A 21,378-nucleotide genomic window follows, 5' to 3' on the forward strand; every position below is an offset into this window, starting at 1 on the left:
TAGGCATTCAGGTGTGAATAGGGGCCACCTTAAAGCCGACCTTCACCCTTAAGGACATGTGATGTTGCCTTCCCTCAATCGCAATCTTCTTTCCTTCTCCCCACCCTCTGTGCATGCACAGATATGCCGCAAGTCTTTGGGTCCTGAGCCAGCTTTGCGGGTTACCCATGCATGCAAAGACAGCCATCGAGGAAGCCCGAAATCTTCCCCGTCTTTGCGCATGCATGATAAATCACTTAGGCATGAGTGGATGCACCGACGATCTCCACAAAGACCCGAAGGCTGGGAAAAGGCCTTCAACGCATCTGCGCATGCACAATAGAGGCAGTGCTGGGGTGGAAGGGGCCTGTACAGCATGGGACTGAAATTCTTCTTTAAGGACCCCTCCACACTATGTGGTGTTTTCTTGAATCTTGAATGGATCAATGCCAGTTACATAGAAAAACTAGTATTCACACAAATGTAGCCTTGCTACGGTTTTCAGCAACTGGATGTCAACACTGATTATTGTGCCGTTGCAGTAGATGGACATGAATGAAAGGTTACTTCAATAAAGATAGAAAAAAAGTAAACAGTGCCATTTTATAATGCAAATGGCGCCATGTTGACCCATATTACTAAGCCCCGGTGGGAGGGACGAAACTCGTTGCAGGGAGACATTTGCGGAAAAGCGCAGACTGGGGGTGTTTCGTACTTCTACCTCACACGGGCTAGCTGGGAGAGTGGCATCCATGCCATTATATTCCAAGTGGTGCCATGTTGATCTCTATGACTAAGCCCCAATGGGTGGTGTGAAATGCTTTGTGGGGAGTGGTTTGCAGAGAAGCATAGGCTGAGGCCATTCCTTACTTCTAACTCACAAGGGCTGGATGGAAGAGCGGCTTCCATTCTATTATAAGTTGTGCCATGTTACAACCCAAGGCCACCACTCCCCATAGCTGGCATACAACAGACACCAACCTGCTTGCTATAATGGATTATTTTAGCGTTTAGGAATGTGTCATTGGGTGTTCAAGGTTCCTAATTATCAATAATAACGTAATATTGTTTAATAAGTACAGACTATTTCTGTTTACGTAAATCTTCATAAAACCCCAGCTTACAAAAAAGCGCGCCATTACATGTTTGTCATAGTTGAGTTTACAGTTGTATCATTAAATATCATCATAACCTCCAAATATCCCATAACCTCCTACTCAGCTAAATCAATTATCTCTCATTATTGGTCTTACATAGGATATTATTGTTCAATTTTCCAGCCAATACTTGCAGATATTTAAGTACTTTAAGTACCCTCACAACATGCCTGGTTTCTGTTCAAAGAAGCTGGGATCTCCCCCAGCCTCCCCTATGCACACAGCCCATCAGTCCTTGCCCAGGGCCCTCGACTGTACCCGAAAGAAAGCAAACCAACAAGCAAGCTTTACTAATCTGCCAACATGCCTGGTGTCTCCTCAAAGATGTTGGGAGCTCCCCCAGCTTCCCCTGTGCACACAGTCCAGCAGTTCTTACCTGGGGCCCTCAACTAGACCCAACAAAAAAAGCACACCAACAAGCAAGCTCTACTAGTCTCCCAACATGCCTGGTATCTCCTCAAGCTTGTGTTGGAGACCATGCTAGACTGACTGGATTGATCACTGGTCATGGGTGGGTATTTTTGTGGGTAAGAAGGAAGAAATCCCTTCCAGTGGATTGTGCCCAATCATGAATTATGGCGTTGAGCCCTCTCTGGGGTTGGGCTGCTACTTTTTCCTACATGACCTTGTGGTTGTTTCAGCATGTAGACGTGTCTAGAGAAATACTACTTCTAAAGTTTGGTTCATACGTGTTTATTAAGAAGTAGCAACATGTACATCAAGCCAATGCATTTGGGGAAAAAGACCCCTCCTTCTTCAAGGCTGTTGCTGCATACTGTTGGATGGAAACGGTCATAGTGGTTATATTAAAAAATGAGATCTCGGAAAACAGGATGGCAAGATGCCGGCTATAGTTACAGAAGCAGCAGCCAGCTGTTCCCATGCAATAGCGCGCAGCAGCAACCCTGAAGAAGGGAGGTCCATTCCCCTGAAACGTGTACATGTTGCTACTTCTCAATAAATGCCTACTTTTACAAGTTATATTTCTCTGGACACCAGGCGCTCTTTGATATCTTCTCAAAGAAGTTGGGAGCTCCACCAGCTTCCCCTATGCACACAGTCCAGCAGTTTTTGCACAGGACCCCCACCTAGACCCCCCAAAAAAGCACACCAACAATAAGCAAGCTCTACTAGTCTTCAACCATGCCTGATGTTTCCGCAAAGAAGCTGGGATCTCCCCCAGCTCCCCCTGTGCACACAGCCCATCAGTCCTTGCACAGGGCCCTCAATTAGATCCAAAAAACAGCACACCAACAAGCAAGCTCTACTATTCTCTTCTATGGACAACTAGCACCTATCACAATTTTTTCTTAAAAAAGGAAGACAGACCAATCAGAATGAACGTCAACCTCAACATGGGCATGGGCATTCATAATCCTGCAAGGTCTACAACATGCTGGTTACCACCTTGTAGTATGGAGTATAGGAAGACTCAGTATGATGGAGTTATGAGGTTAAAGAAGTGCAACAATTAATATCACAGAACAGCCAACAGGAAAAACCCACACTCAACGGCTTAATGCCCAACCAAGACGTGGTGACCACCATACCGCATTCCAATGGTTTTCTGCTAGTGTGAACAGCCCCTGAATTCCTTTCCATACTAGATTTATATTTTAAGTTTGTCCCTGATGGAAATTGGACCTAGGATACTAGAACTGCAAGGCTAGAATGTGTATCAGTTAAGCATCAGGTCAATACAAATCCATAAACACTATCCTCACGTGTTTCTATGCAGGACTCCTTGATTGAACAAGAACATTAAGAAAACATGGTCTTCACATTTATGTGGCTCAGTAACAGGTGTTCCGGAAACACCAGATCATCAGCCAACAAAGTGATTTTAAGCAATGGCTTGGCCTGGTGCACCACACCTATGCCTGCAGTGCCCAGGTAAGCCTCTTAAAGCTCAATTTCCAGTTTCCACTGGAATGCACCTTTAAGCAACAAAAAACTCACCTTGGTATCCTTGCTCACTGAGCGTCTGTTGGAAATAATGAATAGCAGCCACATATTACACTTTGCCTTGGACTGGTGTACTTGTGACTCGAATGAACACTTGCTACAAAGTGTTGGCATTAATAATTCAACGTGGTGTCTATCTTTACACTGTGACATAATCCATGCTAATGGAGGAGATATTTCTGGAGCAAGGTGACTACAGGTGTGAGTTTCTGCAGGCTACGTGGATTCCTGTAAGGACATGGCTTGGGGGCGGATGGAGTGTTAGCAGTAGAAATATCCCAGATATGTTGCATCTAATAGTTGTACAGTGACAGGGCTCTAACTGGTCATACGCATGGACAAAAGCCTCTACAATAATTGGAGGATGCTATCTGAGCACTGCTCCATACTTTGGGCAACCATGATCAGTTACTCAGAGCTGCCTCCTCTCTCCCCATCAACATGGTATGGCAGCAATGGGCTACACTGTACATGACCAACAATGGGGAATTTTGGGGGAAGGTTAAATCTCTAAAAATAAGTTAAGGGCAGCCATTTTCAAACTGGGTTTAGTGGAACCATAGGGTTCCTCCAGTGGTTGGTAAAGGTTCCTTCAGTTGTGGTTGATTGACCTCCCTTCATGGTGCCTCTAAAGTTCCGGAGGCAATGCCACTTCAGCGAGTCAATGCCATGACACAAATTATCTTTTTATCTATCTGTAAGGGTGGCATTCTGACCACTAAAGGGGCATTTTTGGAGAAGGTTGAATCTCTAAAAATGATGAGAGTTTGGGGAAGCCTTTTTTCAACCAGGGTTCAGTGGAGCCAAGTGGTTTGAACAGTGGTTGGTTTCTTGAGTTGTGGCTGATCGGTCTCCCTTTTGATGGTGCCTCTATAGTTCTGGAGCTAATGCCACTTGACGGAGAAATGTCATTACACCAATGATCTTTTTATCTGACTGTAAGTGTGATATTATGACCACCAAAGAGGCATTTTTGGGGAAGGTTGAATCTCCAAAAATGATGAGTTTGGGGTAGCCTTTTTCAAGGAGGGTTCAGTGGAGCCATAGGGTTCCTCCAGTGGTTAATAGGGGTTGGTTCCTTAAGCTGTGGCTGATTGACCTCCTTTTTGATGGTGCCTCCATAGTTACCAGTCGATGGAGTCAATGTCATAACACCAATGACCTTTTTTCTGACTGTAAGGGTGGAATTCTGACAACCAAAGGTGCATTTTTGGGAAAGGGTGAATCTCTAAGAGAGTTTAGGACAGCCATTTTAGCCAGGGTTCAGTAGAACCCTAGGGTTCCTTACGTTATGGATGATTGACCTCCCTTTTGATGGTGCATCTATAGTTCTTGAGCTACTGCTACTTTACAGAGCCAATGCCTTGACACCAATGATCCTTTTACCTGACTGTAAGGGTAGTATTCTGACCGCCAAATGGGGAATTTTTCTCAATAACATGATGAAGTGCTTAGAGCAGGAGTTCCCCAATAATACATATATTTCAAGGTTTCCTCTTGGGTAAAAAGGTTGAGAAGGACATTTTAGGGGCACAGAACACCTATACAGAATCACATATGGTAACCTACCCAGTTGCAAACTCAACTAACTGCTGGGGCCTTATGTAGAACTTATGCCGTGTACACGCGACTGGACTTTGACGGACTAGGTCCGTCAGTCTTCCCAACGGACTTTCGGCGGAGTTCCGGTGGACTTTCTGAATGAATGGACTTGGACACACACAATCACACCAAAGTCCAACGGATTGGAACGTGATGACGTACGACCGAACTAGAATAAGGAAGTTCATAGCCAGTAGCCAATAGCTGCCCTAGCGTCGGGTTTTTGTCCGTCGGTCTAGCATACACACGAATGGATTTCTCGGTCCGGCGGGAAAATTTAACACATCTTCTATTTCTAGAGTCCGCCGGATTTTTTTGGCAAGCAAAGGTTCGATGGAGCCCACACACGATCAAACTGTCCGATGGACTCGTTCCGTTGGACCTTTGCTGTCAAAAAGTCCGGTCGTGTGTACGCATAAGTGTATACTGGTGTTGATACAGTCTTCAAAAAAAAAAAAAAATAGCTGCAAATAGACCTAAAACAATCCTATATATGCAAATGTTTCTTCTAGGATCAATACATTACCTAAACTTTAAACAGAGACGGGTCACCTACAACAACCCAGCTCAAGTTGCGGTTGGTTTCACTTGATGTGGATTGCGGGACCAGAAAAACACGCTGTTTCCCTACAGGGCAGACATGAAAACATGTTTGGAATGTGATACGTCACGATCGATCATTACACTATGCATCCAACATATTCCACAAGATCAACACATTGACACCGAATTGGCAGAAAGAAATCAACTACAGCCTGAAAATAGCACTGCAAGAGTGATTCAGGCCATGCTTATGATGCACACATTCATTTCTGCGTAATACTTCCTCAGGAGCTATTTTTACACTCGCTTTTTAAAGACTGTTACTACTAGACTTTGTTGTGGTCAAACCGCTTTGCACTGAGATCTGAGTCAAGCTGGTCATACATGCAGCAAATGTCATCAGGTTCCTGATGAAGTGCCCAGAAGTCAAGCTGTGGGTTGCCCTGTCAACACCACTCCACCCGACACCCTTGGATCTGAAAATCGAAGAAGCCCAGGTAGAAAACTGTCAGCAGAACATTGACTTCAACTAATCAGATGCAGCTGATAGCTGTCAATACATGCATAGCCGGTAGGCCATCAATGTGATTTAACATGTATGGGGGGGGGGGGGGATTGATAGATCTGAGAGTCTACAGCCAGCCTTATGCCGTGTACACACGGGCAGACTTTGACAGCAAAGGAACAAATCCATCGGGTACAGTTTCGACCGTGTGTGGGCTTCATCTGAACCTTTGCTGTCGAAAAATCAGACGGACTTTAGATTTAGAACGTGTTTCAAATCTTTCCGACGGACTCGAGTCCGGTCGAAAAATCCGTTCGTGTGTATGGTAGTCCGACGGACGAAAACTGACGCTAGGGCAGCAATTGGCTACTGGCTATGAACTTTCCTTATTCTAGTCCGGTCGTACGTCATCACGTTTGAATCCATGTGGTTGTGTGTAGACAAGTCCGATTCGACGGAAGTCCGACAGAATTCAGTCCATTGAAAAGTCTGATCTTGTCTACACGGTATTACTTTTAGCAATTAGCCAGGAATAATAGCAGAGAGTAGACTTCCAAATAATGCAACATTTCCAAATGAGTTTAAAAGTGATACCTACAATAAAAACCAAAAAAAAAAAAAAAAAATGTAAAATGACCGAGACTTCAGTCATCTAAAAAGCGGAAATCTGAGAATTATTCAGAGGACCGTGTCAATGGAAGCTGTGGGAGTGACTCCCACTTCTTATTTTGCATTACACAATTCAAAAGGACAAGTCAAAGAGATGAGTGAGCTACTAATCGACATCCAACAAACTATGCAGCTATGCTAAAATTGGAAACTCCACTCAATTTACCTTAAAATAGATGTAAATTCTAACCGAATAACCTTTTTTTATTGCATCTCAGTCTTGCTGATCTGCTGTAGCCTCTTTGCAGCCACTTTCTGTCTATATGCTCTCCAGGGATGGCTGCATGGCGTTTCTCACGGTGGGGTTTCTTAATGGTGACAAAAGTGGACCGTGCCTGTGTCCTGTGCATTGAAGTGGTCACTTGTAGTCTCCATCAGAAGCCTTTGTGGGGGGGGGGGGGGCACAGCTGGGAGGAAAGGCACAGAGCATTGTCACCCTATATCAGGAAGTGTCTGAGCAAGGGCCTTACATGGCAGGAATTATGTTAACGGAAGCTGAATGTTTTTAAACTGAAATGTAAAATTTGAAAATACAATAACATGTTAAAGCTTTACTTTAACTGCTGCAAGAATTCAGGGAACACCTCACATGGTCGCTGGGAGTGTACTTCCTGAAGCCTGTGTTGCTTAAACCGTTCTCTGTGTAGCATGGATCACAGCCAGACTTCTAAGTCTAGCGACTGTAAAAAAAAAAAATGTTCATACTTGTATGTGAGAGATAGCAGTGAGCCGGTAGAGGGTATGGTCAGGATTTCTGCTAATGCAGGAAGAGTAGGTGATCTCAGATCACCCAATAAGGAGGTGGGGCAGATAGGTGTACTAAACACATATATATGAATTCAATTAACCTACATTACGGTATTAATAGAATGGTTCATTTTCCAATTGTAGAAGTCTCTATACTGTAAGAGATTGGGGAACCGGTGTCCTATCATATATGGTCCCCCATCGGATAGGGTCCGCTGTGTACTGCTCATGTGCAGATTCCGAAAACAGCGCCATGAGTCCAGGTTCTATCCCCACCATCCAAGTGGACATAGAGTAGGAATATAAAAGAGCCGAGCGCAGCGAGGCCGAGCCCGAAGCGTGGCGAGTGAAGCTCGCAGCGAGGGGCCCTCTAATTTTCCCAACCCTATGTCCTCTTGGATGGTGGGGCTACCACCTCCACTCACGGCGCAGGCGCCGTTCATCTTCGGAGATTTTCCGAAGCTTCGTCTGCTCCGTACTGCGCATGCACAGTACGGGGTGGACACTATATGATGGCAGGACACTATCTGCCAGAACACTGGCTGACTTCGTTCAGATGTGAAAGCACAAAAAGTTGTCGTTTTTTGAAGCGGTGGATTCATTTCTGAAAATGTCTGTAATAAAACCTCATCCCTGACCATCTTCCTGTCCATTGCTGGGGCCGCGTAGGTCAGGTGTGCAACATTCACCGAGCCGTCTCACATGGCAGGATGAAGGCTGAGGGGTTTTCATGCAAATGCATTTTTTAAATCACACATTAATCTGGTAACCAATTTTTTTTTTTTCACATTGAGAAGAGCATCAGATCCCAACCAAAATCCCCTCCCCATATCGGCACCATTTTCTCCCTTCACCTTCTCCCTGCCATTAGCTCCTCTCTTATACAGTATACATCCCTTTACTACCATCACCTCCTCGTATATCAGCACCTGCACTCCCTTCTACACCCTCCCGACCCCAACCCACCCACCCACACACACCAACAGACACCTCTTTTACATAAATCCCTTCTTCACCAAATCTATTTTAACACTCCTCCTACAGGCATCCCCTCTCCACCATCATCCCCTTCCTGTATACAACCCTTCCCTACCATCATATCCTTCACATACATCCTTTTCCCACCATCACTTCGTCCCATATAAATCTCCCCTCCACCACACACACTCTCTGCATACATCCCTTCTCCACCACCACCCCCTCCTGCATGTATCCCTTCTCCACCATCACCCCCTCCTTCATACATCCTTTCCCCACCATCACCCCCTCCTGCATAAATCCCTTCCCCACCATCACCCCCTCCTGCATACATCCCTTCCCCATCATCACCCCCTCCTGCATACATCCCTTCCCCATCATCACCCACTCCTGCATACATCCCTTCCCCATCATCACCCACTCCTGCATACATCCCTTCCCCATCATCACCCACTCCTGCATACATCCCTTCCCCATCATCACCCACTCCTGCATACATCCCTTCCCCATCATCACCCACTCCTGCATACATCCCTTCCCCATCATCACCCACTCCTGCATACATCCTTTCTCCACCATCACCGCCTAATGCATACATCCCTTCTCCACCATCACCCCCTCCTGCATCTATCCCTTCTCCACCATCACCCCCTCCTTCATGTATCCCTTCTCTACCATGACCACCTCCTGCATGTATCCCTTCTCTACCATCACCACCTCCTGCATGTATCCCTTCTCCACCATCACCCCCTCCTGCATGTATCCCCTCTCCACCATCACCCCCTCCTGCATGTATCCGCTCTCCACCATCACCCCCTCCTTCATACATCCCTTCTCCACCATTACCCCCTCCTACATACATCCCTTCTTCACCATCACCACCTCCTGCATACATCCCTTCTCCACCATTACCGTCTCACATCCCTTCTTCACCATCACCACCTCCTGCATACATCCCTTCACCATCACCTCTCCCCGCATGCGTCCCTTCCCCACCATCACCCTCTCTTGCATAAATCCCTTCCCCATTATCACCCACTCCCCTTACATCCCTTCCTCACCATCGGCCTCTTCCCACATAAATCCATTCCCCACCATCATCTCCTCCCTGCATAAATTCCTTTCCCACCATCATCCCCACCCCATATATCCCTTCCCCATTCCCTACCATCACCCCCTTTCTGGCATCAGCGGCGACGTCCATAAGGGGCGCTGCCCCCCCCCCCACCATCCATGCATCCGACCCCCTAATCTACATGTGGGGTGCCGGACGCATTGATTCCAATTGGTTTTTATTTATTTTTTGAAGCAAGTGATTAGAGTCAGAGGCTCTCATAGGCTTCAAAAAAGGGTGGGCTCTGCCCCCAGAACACACCCATTTGTGTGATAATAGCGAATATGAATATTCGCTATTGTCACACGGATTATCCTCTCAGCCAATCAAGAAGCGGGTGCTGAGACTCAGCACCCGATTGGCTTAAAAGACAGGCGGTCCTATTGGACGCCTAGAGGGAGGAGTCGCATGGCCACCGTGAAGCAGAGGAGGTAGAGACGTGACTGAAGCCACCGTCTGCCGCCCGACTGACCGGGGGGGGGGGGGTTGTCTGCTGCCACCCCCAACCCCCCCCCCCCCCCCCAAAAGAAAAAAACCCAACAAAAACTCAGCATATATTCCTTCTCTACCATGACCCTATCCCTGGATACATCCCTCTTTTTATAATTGTGACCTTATGTTTATATATCCACCACGTTACCCACTGGACCACAGACAGCTGTTGGCTCTGATCACTCGGCTCTGATCACTCAAATAAAGACCTTTATCAGAATTTGAAACCTAACCTGGAGTTGGTTTTGAATCCACAATGGTGCGCATATGCAAGGTTTTGTTCAACTACTGACTGCCTTTAGCACAAAGCCTACAGTTCTGCATGGATTCCAGTCATTTTACTTTAAATTTGCATCAAAATGGACATCTACAAATTACGGAGAAGGAGAGGACATAGCTGAGCAGGTATGGATCCTGTTCCATTACTGAGGCTTTTTGGTGCACTCTAGTATTCCATTATTGTTCAAGAAACACATTCCGGAGAGTTTTTAAGAAAGAAAACCTTAGAGTGGAATAATAAACCCCAAATTTGCTTAATTTCAAACCTTTGGCTCTAGAAGGGTAAGCCAAAGTGCTCTCGTTTGGGCCTTCAAAAAGCTTGGAAAGTAAACCTTTGGAATCAAACTCAACATGCATTGGAGTAAAGCTGGCTCTACACATCTTGAATTTTGCTGAAAGTCAAGCCATGGGTGGCCCCAGGGCCAGAATTACCATTGGGCTTGACTGGGATCAAGCCCATGAGCCCTGTCCAAAAGGGGGCCCCGCCGAGTGTACTCGGCTCGGCTCACAGTCAGGCCCAGTCCCGCCCTATGATGGACATAACAGGGACTGGGTGTGACTGTGAGCCAAGCTGAGTATACTCGGCTACTATCGGCTCCACTCAGGACTGCAAGAGGACCCGAGAGCTGCCGAAAGGACCCGAGAGCCGCAGAGAGGACCCAAGAGCCGCCGAGAGGACCCAAGAGCCGCCGAGAGGACCCACCGAGAGGACCCAAGAGCCACCGAGAGGACCCAAGAGCCACCGAGAGGACCCAAGAGCCACCGAGAGGACCCAAGAGCCATGAGATACACTCTGTATCTCGGGGGTGCCATTTTTAAACTTCAAGACTGCAATGACAAGGCTGCAAATGACAAGGCTGAAAATGGCACTGGGGTAAGGCTGCAAATGACAAGGCTACATTGACAAGGCTGCAAATTATACTGACACTGGACAAGGCTGCAGATGGATAGGTAAGGCTGCAGATGGACACTGATAAGGCTGCATTGAAGTTTTTTCCTTAAACTTCCCTCCTAAAAGTTTTTTCCTTAAAATTCCCTCCTAAATTTGGGGTGCGTGTTATAGGCCGGCGCGTGTTATATGCTGATAAATACGGTAATGTATAGAAGGTAGGGCCCGAAAGTGACACAAGCCCAGGGCCCCCACCACCCTAAGTCCTGCCCTGGGTGGCCCTGTTGACACCACCAGGCTCAAAAGTTGGACAAAACCAATGAGTGCATCCAATCAGGTGCAGTCACTATTCGAGTATTCTGACAGGTGCCGGCAGCAGAGGACTCCTCTATCCATGCTGTTTACCATAGATGGGGGTAAATTTATGGATTTCATGGGCTGAACAAGAGAAACCCTTACACGTATAGCCAGCCTAACACATTATCCTATCAACAACGGCCCTGAGAGCCATTCAGAAAAGGACACCAATGACTGTACCGACTGGAAATTCGAGGCTGGTCCAACCGAGTTAGACTAAATGCGACTTTTTTCTTCATGCTTGCGTGCAGCTTTAATTAATACAGGTTGCTCCAGTATGGAATACGTTCAGCTGAATCAGCCTCTCTCCATGGGTGAAATTCCTGACCAAGTCTAAACACGCCTAAATTTCGGAGAGAGAGGACAGAACAAGTACAGCTTACTTGTTATACAGGGAAGATCCTAACCGCCATGAGCATGAGAGAATCTCAATTCTGACACCACACTGTCCCTGAGCCAGGGAGTATACACAAAATTTCTCAGAATTTATTAAAGTATTAATAAGGCACCTATTGCGTCTTTTGGATCTGTCCAAAGTTCAGTTTTAAACAGCAGCAAGTACAATTTTTAAAATCAGCATGATACTATAGAATGGAGGTGTGTGTATTATGTCCATCAACCCTACACAAGATCAATGTGCCACAATCCAATGAACTCCTGCCAACCTCTGAAGGAACCCTAGAATTCCACGGAACCCCGGGTTGAGAAAGCCTGATCTAGGCAATACACAAAGCAAACGTTGTGCCTAAAGCCCATCCATAAGTGCAGTTATCAGCAATCACAACATACGTGTAGTAATCTCTCCTTGACAACAAGGCTACGTTTTTCGTAGACGTGGCCATACATAACCTATGGTTGTGTGTATTACGTCCATCAACAAAACTTCATTTTATCGCTATCCAGCTCTTTTTCTGTACTGGGGGCATGCTATAAAGAGGAGCAGATGTGGAGCAAAGATGAGTTTGAGCTTAACCACTTGTTGACAAGCAGTTGAACTTTTACTGCTGGCCCGGCTGTTCTGTTGGATATTACAGGCATGTGCCAGCACGCTTACTATTGCTCCACAGCACGAGTTAGTCAGCAGGCTCACAGCCAATGGTTTTGCTATGAACCTGCTGATGGCTGTGACAAACCACAGTACCTATATTGCTGTGTTTATAAAAGTCTGAGTAAAATCAGCAATTGTTAGAATACATTTGATTTTATTGGATGTGTTTTATAATGTGTTTTAGAGAGTAGTTTTTTGTGCTTTTTTCTTTTATTTAATAATATACAATATATATTTTTAATATAATATATAATACAATATATATTTTTAATATAATATATAATATAATATATATTTTTAATATAATATAATATAATATAATATATATATAATATATATTTTTAATATTATATATAATATATATTTTTAATATTATATATATATATATTTTTTAATACAATATATTATATATATTTTAGAAGTCTATGGCTAAGCACAGCAAACGCGCCAGGAAAACTGCAGGTACACTGCACCCGAGGTGTGGGTAAACCACAGCGCATCAGTGTGAAAGCAGCCTTAAGTGGTCGTACACACGACCGGACTTTCCAGCAGACTAGGTCCGACGGAAATCAGTCTGTCGGACAATCCGATCGTGTGTGGGCTAATCCGATTGTTTGTAGTTTACAAAATCAGACGGACCTAGAAATAGAACATATTTCAACTCTGTCGGACGGACTCAATTCCTAATTGGGAAAACCATTAGTCTGTATGCTGGTCCGACGGACCAAATATGACGCAAGGGCAGCTATTGGCTACTGTCTATTGAACTTCCTTTTTTAGTCCCGTCTTACGTCATCACGTTCAAAACGAACGGACTTAGTCCGTCCGTGTGTGCCGAATTCCGTTCCTTCGGAAAGTCCGTCGGAACTCTGCCGAAAGTCCATCGGGAAGACCCTCGGACCTAGTCTGGTCCGGTCGTGTGTACGTGGCATTATACTATTATGCCCAGGCTATTGCTTCACACTGACCTGAATATCTTTTCTTTCTTGCTGCTGGCACCACTCTGAAGACCTCTAGCCAGGATAAGACATGGAGTGCAGTTGGTATCACTCCACATTGGACAGGATGGCACTACATAGGAGGCATGGCTTTATGCGGTTCTTGCTCCCTACTACAGCTCCAGCTTTACAAGTAGTCCCTCTGCATTGCACTCTGAAGCCCTGGGAAGCCCAGATCCTGATCTACCAGTCACCTGTTCACAATCTACTCCCAATTTTTTGAGATGGGAATGAGAGAGACACCTATCTGAAAAAGTATACAGGCACAGGACACACCCCCTGCAACGCCCCTTAACCACTTGCAGACCGGACCATTTTGCTGGTCAAAGACCAGACCACTTTTTGCGATTCGGCACTGCGTCGCTTTAACTGACAATTGCACGGTCGTGCGACGTGACTCCCAAACAAAATTGACGTCCTTTTTTTCCCACAAATAGAGCTTTCTTTTGGTGGTATTTGATCACCCCTGCGGTTTTTATTTTTTGCGCTATAAACAAAAATAGAGCGACAATTTTGAAAAAAACATATTATTTTTTACTTTTTGTTATAATAAATATCCCCCAAAAATATATAAAAAAAAATGTTTCCCTCAGTTTAGGCCGATACGTATTCTTCTACATATTTTTGGTAAAAAAAAATCGCAATAAGCGATTATTGATTGGTTTGCGCAAAAGTTATAGCATTTACAAAATAGGGATAGTTTTATAGCATTTTTATTAATAATTTTTTATAATTTTTTTTTTTTTTACTAGTAATGGCAGCGATCAGCGATTTTTATTGTGACTGCGACATTGTGGGGGACCCATCGGACATTTGACACATTTTTGAGACCATTGTCATTTATACAGTAATCACTGCTATATAAATGCAGTGATTCCTGTGTAAATGACACTGGCAGTGAAGGGGTTAACCAGGGGGTGGCAGTGTAGGGGTTAAGTGTTCCTAGGGGTGTGTTACTAACTGTGGGGGGGTTGGGCTCTCATTTAGTGAACACTGATCTCTGCTCCAATCACATGGAGCAGAGATCAGCGTCACTAGTTGCTAGGCAGAATGGAGAAATGCTGTTTACTCGGCATTTCCTCCATTCGGCCGCTCCGTGAGACGATCGCGGGGATGCCCGCGGCGATCGAGTCCGCGGGTCCCGCAACCGGACTCACGGGGGTCCCGACCAGCCGACGCCGGAGCGCTCCCGATGGCAGGGTGTAGCGTTGAATATTGGACGTACCTGTACGCCAATATGCCTGCCCGTGCCATTCTGTCGACGTACATCGTCGTGCGCTGGTCGGGAACCGGTTAAAGGAGAATTGTACAAAAAAAAAAAAAAGATTGGTTAAACCCACATGTGCTTTTTTTTTTACCACTACCATTCCTTTATATTGGCTTTTGGAATTTATAAATGCAGTAATTTAGAAATCAGATGAAAGGTTTAGCACTGGAAAACACCTTTTGATAGATACATCTTTATAGATCAGATGAAAATGAGGGACAAATGAAGAGGAAATAAGGACAGAGGGACATTGCTCCAAATCAGGGACAGTCCCTCGAAATCAGGGAAAGTTGGGAGCTATGTACTGATTGCTGACCCCCTGGGTTAGAGAATATCATTGTTGCGATATCTTCATGAAAGCTTAATCCTTGTCTAGGTTATAGAGCAGAGTGAAAGATCAAAGTACCACGTTGATGTGGCATGGGTCATGATAGATTCTGGCACTCAAGGGACAGCAGATCTCTCCATTCCTTTGATCTCAGACATATATAGAGCAGTCTATGACCATGTGAAAGATCAAAGTCATTAACATAAACATAAAGGCGCCTGCTTCCTGTGATAAACAATGAAGCTGCCTTCCCTACAGTAAAACACAATTAAACAGTGAAACCAAGAAGGAATCGGCAGTATTTCAACCTCATAAAACAACTCCAAAAAAGTCCATAAAGTCCATAGCTCAACCGCGGTAATCCCACACCATGAAAATGTGGTCTTCTTATGTCTGAAAGGTGATTTTCCAACAAAACACCAATTGCCACCACCAATGTGAGAAGTGCCCACTCACCCTAGCTTTCCTGAAGATGCGATTGGCGAAACTAGTTGGAAGCCTCACAGGCGTCGTCCCTTTCGGCTACTTCTGACGTCACGCTTGGCCTGAAATTCCTGGTGGTGAAAACGCGTGCCAATCCTGGGAGAGAGAAGTGGTGACATATTCAAACTAAACGAAAAAACATAAGCCGCGCTTAAACAAAATTTTTTTTATATTCAAACTAAAGGCTGTATGCATTTGTGCAAAATCAGGGCACAATTACATGTAAATGCAATACGTCTTCGTTACTTTTTATCTGGTGCAATAAAAAAAAAAAACACTACACTATTGTACTCATCCACCTTACCAATCGCTCTGTATCTGCTACTCCTCTCTGTCAATCCCTCCACGGGCTTCTGCTCACCCAACAAATTAAATTCAAAATACTAACAACTACTTACAAAGCCATCCACAATTTAGCCCCCAGCTACATCACTAGCCTAGACTCTAAATACCAATCTACTCGTTCCTCTCAAGACCTCCTCCCATGCTCGCCTCCAGGACTTTTCCAAAGCCTCTCCAATCCTATGGAATGCCCTACCCCAATCTGTCCGCTTATCCTCTACTCTATTAGCTTTTAGATGATCCCTGAAAACCCTTCCCTTCAGAGAAGCCTACCCTACCCACACCTAACAACTGTATTTTCATTTTCTCCATCAGCCCACCCCCCACAGTGATTACCTTTTGTTTCCACTTGACCCTCCCTTCTAGATTGTAAGCTCTGGGGCCCTCTGATCCCTCCTGCATTGATTTGCATTGTAAGTGTACTGTCTGCCCTCATGTTGTAAAGCACTGCACAATCTGTTGGCGCTATATAAACCCTGTATAATAATAATAATAATAATAATAATAATAATAATAGTATATTTTTGGTTCATGGTGGTGAAATCATTTGAAGAGAGAGAGAAAAAGAGAGACAGACTAGGGTAATTATTTGGAGATCTGATCAGTTTGGATGGGCTAATCAATATGCTGAAGGGCTTACTGACCTTTATTCATTTGGAGGTCACTGGGGGTACGGTGTGTTGCCACTCACATTTGTGGTGGCAATTGGCGTTTTGTTGGAAGATCACCGTTCAGACATAAGATCACATTTTCATGGGGTGGGATTGCCACGGTTGATCTATGGGCTTTATTTGTGGACTTTTTTGTAGTAGTTTTATGTTGAGGTTGAAATAGAGTTGATTCCTTCTCGTTTTTACTGAAAGATCAAAGTACCACGATTGATGTGGCATGTATCGTGATCGATTATGGCATTCAAGGGACCTTCTGAGGGACAGCGGATATCTTCCTGCCTTTGGTGTCAGAGATATATCCACCAGTCTACGGCCATCTGAATATTGACCAAGCCTTGCCTAGGTTATCAAGCTGAGTGAAAGATCAAAGTACCACAGTTGATGTGGCATGTATCGTGATCGATTCTGGCATTCAAGGGACTTGTTGAGGGACAGCAGATATCTCCCTGCCTTTGGTGTCAGGGATATATCCACCAGTCTATGGCCATCCGAACACTGACCAAGCCTTGTCTAGGTTATCAAGCTGAGTGAAAGATCAAAGTACCACAGTTGATGTGGCATGTATCGTGATCGATTCTGGCATTCAAGGGACTTGTTGAGGGACAGCAGATATCTCCCTGCCTTTGGTGTCAGGGATATATCCACCAGTCTATGGCCATCCGAACACTGACCAAGCCTTGTCTAGGTTATCAAGTAGAGTGAGAGATGAAAGTACCACAGTCGATGTGGCATGAATCCTGATAAATTCTGGCACTCAAGGGACAGCAGATATCTCTGTACATTTGGTGTCAGAGATATATCCACCAGTCTACGGCCATCTGAATATTGACCAAGCCTTGCCTAGGTTATCAAGCTGAGTGAAAGATCAAAGTACCACAGTTGATGTGGCATGTATTGTGATAGATTCTGACATTCAAGGGACTTGTTGAGGGACAGCAGATATCTCCCTGCCTTTGGTGTCAGGGATATATCCACCAGTCTATGGCCATCCGAACACTGACCAAGCCTTGTCTAGGTTATCAAGTAGAGTGAGAGATGAAAGTACCACAGTCGATGTGGCATGAATCCTGATAAACTCTGGCACTAAAGGGATAGCAGATATCTCTGTACCTTTGGTCTCAGAGATATATCCACCAGTCTACGGCCATCTGAATACTGACCAAGCCTTGCCTGGGTTATCAAGCTGAGTGAAAGATCAAAGTACCACAGTTGATGTGGCATGGATCGTGATAGATTCTGACATTCAAGAGACTTGCTGAGGGACAGGAGATATCACCCAACCTTTGGTGTCAGAGATATGTGCAGCAGTCTATGATCATCTGAAAACTGACCAAGCCTTGATGGCAAAACAGCAACCATTCGGCCGTGATAACAACTTAAAGATACTGATTGGCATTTTTTGAAAATTTTGTCTGATGTTAGGAAGTCTCCCTTGCATCCCAAACCAAGTCTGAGGATAGACACATTGTACCTGCATTTCTAACCACCCTCTAGAACAGGCTTTCTCAACCTTTTAACCCTAAAGGAACCCCAAAAATAATTTTCATGTCTCGAGGAACCCTTACTAAAATCAAATCATCAGGGCTCAATAGGAACAATGCTCCTTATATTAGTGGTAAATAGGAAGAATGTCCCCCTTAAAGTGGTCTTTAGAATGCCACCCTTAAAGACAGCTAAAAGGATATTTGGCGTCATGCTGCTGACTTTGCTAAGTGATGCTGAACCTTGAACTCTGTAGGCATCATCAAATAGGTGGTTCATCAGCCACAACTCAAGGAACCCCTAGCAACCTCTGAAGGAACCCCAGGGTTCCACGGAACCCTGGTTGAGAAATGGCTGCTCTAGTGTTTATGGTCAGCTATATACCGTGCCAAAACTGGTATTTTCTACCATTTGCCTACCCCCACACCCCTGCCCAAGGCTACAGTGCCCATGCTAGGACACACTGCAGGCTTCCACTATAATAACAGGCATTCTGTTTATAATTAAAGTGGAATGTTGATGGGGGTGGGTGGGGGGGGGACAGAAAAACAGATGTTATCAGCAGACACTGGCACTCCATCAATAGAAGCCTTTGATCAAACAACATAAACAAGTCATATAAGACAAAACAGAACAGAATTCAAATTCAGCTGGAAATGCAATAATTCAATTAACAGTTCCCATGTCTTCTGTATCTGATATCAGTACTTTTTCTCCCGGTTTATATAAGTCTGAGGTTGCTCAGAACTTAAAGTGAAAGTGGTTGGTGAATGCACAATGGGAGTCCATTTGGGAATGCCCATAGTGCACACCAAGGTTCTCCTTGGCCTTCTTGAAGAACGAACCACCGAGGAAGAATGTGATAAAGGGGCAGACGCAGCTCAAGCAAGCTATCACAGGGTGAATTGATACTGATCGGAACCCTTTCCTAGCAGATAAATAGTGCCCATCTATGCTGGTCATTCACGGAACTCAAAGATACACTATAGGGCCAAACGTTGGTCAACTTCTTTGTATAGACATCAGGCCTTCTATGTGGCATAAACATCAACACAAATGCCTTCCCTCCATTACTACAAGGGCCCCCAGGTCATTGAATTACAGACAAAATGGAAAATGGTGGGCCGGTGCACTGTTACAACACCCAATTCCCATTTACACTTTGCCCAAGGATGAGCTTTAAGGGAGTACTTACTGTAGGCAGGGCTGCCTTTTACGACACCAAAGTACAATTGTTCCCCCCTCGCCACTTCCCCATCACCTCACATGGATGTGTGATGAGTCCAATTGAACTGTGCCCAAGCCCACCTCTTCAAGTGGGCCAGTGCCACGGTAGACCAATCAAACTGGACTTTGGGGGGGGGGACAAACGTGTTTGAGGATGGTACACATCACTTAGTGTGGGTATATCCAGAAACTCCCATCCCTACCTCCAACCCATTCACAAACTTTTGGGGGAAAAAAAAACTTTTTAAAAAGGTATTCACTACTCTCTTGACTCTTCCACCCATTCCTCTTGCTGGTGCTGGCTTTGGTTATCAAGGCCACTTCCACCTGATTTCATCAACGTGGTGTCACCACGCGGTTTAGTATTCTGGACCCTTAGAAGACCTTAAACCTGGACAGCCAATAAGAAGCGTCCAGGTCATCCAAGCAAAAATGCTGATACCCAATGGAGAACCCTCCCACATTGCTGTATAAAAAAAGAAGACTCAGGGCCCACTGCATCACATGACTTAAGATTTAGCTTAGTAAGAAGGACTTTTAGGTAGGACTGTGAAGGTTCATCATTTATTCAGGTCATGGTATACCTAGTATTAGGTGGTCACATTCATCTTAGCCCTTGTACACACGGTCGGACATTCCGACAACAAAATCCGTCGGATTTTGTCCGAAACTTGTGTTGCATACACACGGTCGGGCAAAGTTGTCGGAAAATCCAATCGTATGTAACGTGATGACGTTATTTCGTTAGGACTACGTTCAGGCTAGTGGCCAATAGCTTTGGTGTAGGAATTTGATCTGAGCATGCGTGGCACTTTGATCGGAATTCTCTACACATAATCGGACCGATCAGATCATGTTGTCGGAAAGTTTTATAGCCCAGCTCTAAAACTTTGTTGGTCGGATATTCCGACGGAAACAGTCCGATGGAGCCCACACACAGTCGGATTATCCAACAACACGGTCCGATCGGACATTTTCCATCGGAATGTCCGACCGTGTGTACAAGGGCTTTGTAGCTTATCCAAATCACGTCTTCAATTCTCATTAGAACTTTTAGGTATTTTTTTTTTTAATAACCCGGCAATTTAGATTGGGATGAGGAAAGGGGGGGGGGGGGTTACAGCAATCCTAGAGAGGAGTTTTAAATCCCACATTATTTCCCGAAACTAGGAATCCCGTCAGATAGACATTGTGTTAATACTTTCCATTTTCATTATCCTAACTCCACTTTTGGAGTGCAGCAGCCATGAAAAGGTGCCTAAATGTGACTTCAAAGACCAATAGGAAACTGAGTTTGGCCCAACGCACTTAGGAATCAGAACTGAGTAAAGAACCTGGCACTCTCCTCTATTCCCCTATGCTCTGGCAGTGGACTTTCCCATCTAATAATGTAGGGCTATGGACCATGTATTGCTCTTTATGATGTCAGAGGGCAACCACCGGAGTGTAGGGGAGAAGATGTTGCTGGCGCTGGTCTTACAGCCCATAAGGAACCTGTGGGACCGGGGGATCAAGTAAGCTACCCTTGAGCATTTAACCCTTGCAGCACAGGTGCAGCCTCACTACAAGGGAGCATTTTTGTCTTCCCAAAAGTTCAGTGTTAATTGGGTTATTAAGCTTCTGATTAAAAACCTGCATTTTGTAGGCAAATATCAGTGAGGTGTGAAAAGACTCCTTCCAATGTTACGGGAAACCGTTTTAACATGCAAGATGGTGGGAAGATCTTTTGGATGTAAATGCCATGTCCTCAGGCTCACTCTCTACTCCACCCTTTACATTTCCATTCCCCAACCACCGCTCCTCTCGGAAAACCAGTTCTTTTTTAAAAAAGTGAGGCAAGAGGTGACATTCCTGAGGACCCACATGCTTTCTGTGCAAGTCTTGATGTGATGTCCCCTTCCCCCAGGAAGGTTCACAGGTCACGTCACATCACAAGAGATCCAGGGAAGATGAAACAAAAAAGATAGAGATTTCGAGATTTAAGGCTCACAGACCTTAGCCTTGGGTCATACACATAAATACCAGAGAGAGGGGTCAACCAACTTCCCTAGGTGCTACAGGAATGTTTGACAGTTACATCCATCCCATGCCTCTGGTTAAGCCTTTTCTTTGCTAAAGAAAGAAGACCAGGCAATTTCATTTTGGGCCAGCCTTTCTTTAACCTTTTTATCCCAGAGGAACCCTTCAAATAAATTTTAGGTCCCAGAGAACCAATGCTGAAAATTATTATATCTGCAGGTTAACGTTCATTAGTCT

General features: G+C 45.0%; 1 protein-coding gene and 1 long non-coding RNA gene across 4 annotated transcripts in view; one reads left to right on the forward strand and one right to left on the reverse strand.

Annotated features, from left to right (window-relative positions):
* Positions 1–21,378, reverse strand: part of LOC143958870 (death-associated protein kinase 2-like) — a 146,101-nt gene that overhangs the window by 110,865 nt on the left and 13,858 nt on the right. For 2 of the 3 annotated variants that reach the window (XM_077467852.1, XM_077467854.1), the window contains exon 2: positions 15,374–15,496. The exons of the other annotated variant lie outside the window; for it this stretch is intronic. The gene's annotated coding sequence lies outside the window, so the exon portion shown is untranslated. The remainder of the gene's footprint in view (positions 1–15,373; positions 15,497–21,378) is intronic. 3 annotated transcript variants of the gene reach the window in all.
* The window catches only part of LOC143958871 (uncharacterized), a 47,685-nt gene continuing 31,714 nt past the window's right edge, over positions 5,408–21,378 (forward strand). The window contains exon 1 of the long non-coding RNA XR_013270143.1: positions 5,408–5,817. This is a non-coding gene — a long non-coding RNA (uncharacterized LOC143958871). The remainder of the gene's footprint in view (positions 5,818–21,378) is intronic.

This window comes from Lithobates pipiens, unplaced genomic scaffold, assembly GCF_037356315.1.
Source record: "Lithobates pipiens isolate NorthernLeopardFrog02 unplaced genomic scaffold, aLitPip1_a1.2 Scaffold_62, whole genome shotgun sequence".
NCBI classification, from domain to species: Eukaryota; Metazoa; Chordata; class Amphibia; order Anura; family Ranidae; genus Lithobates; species Lithobates pipiens.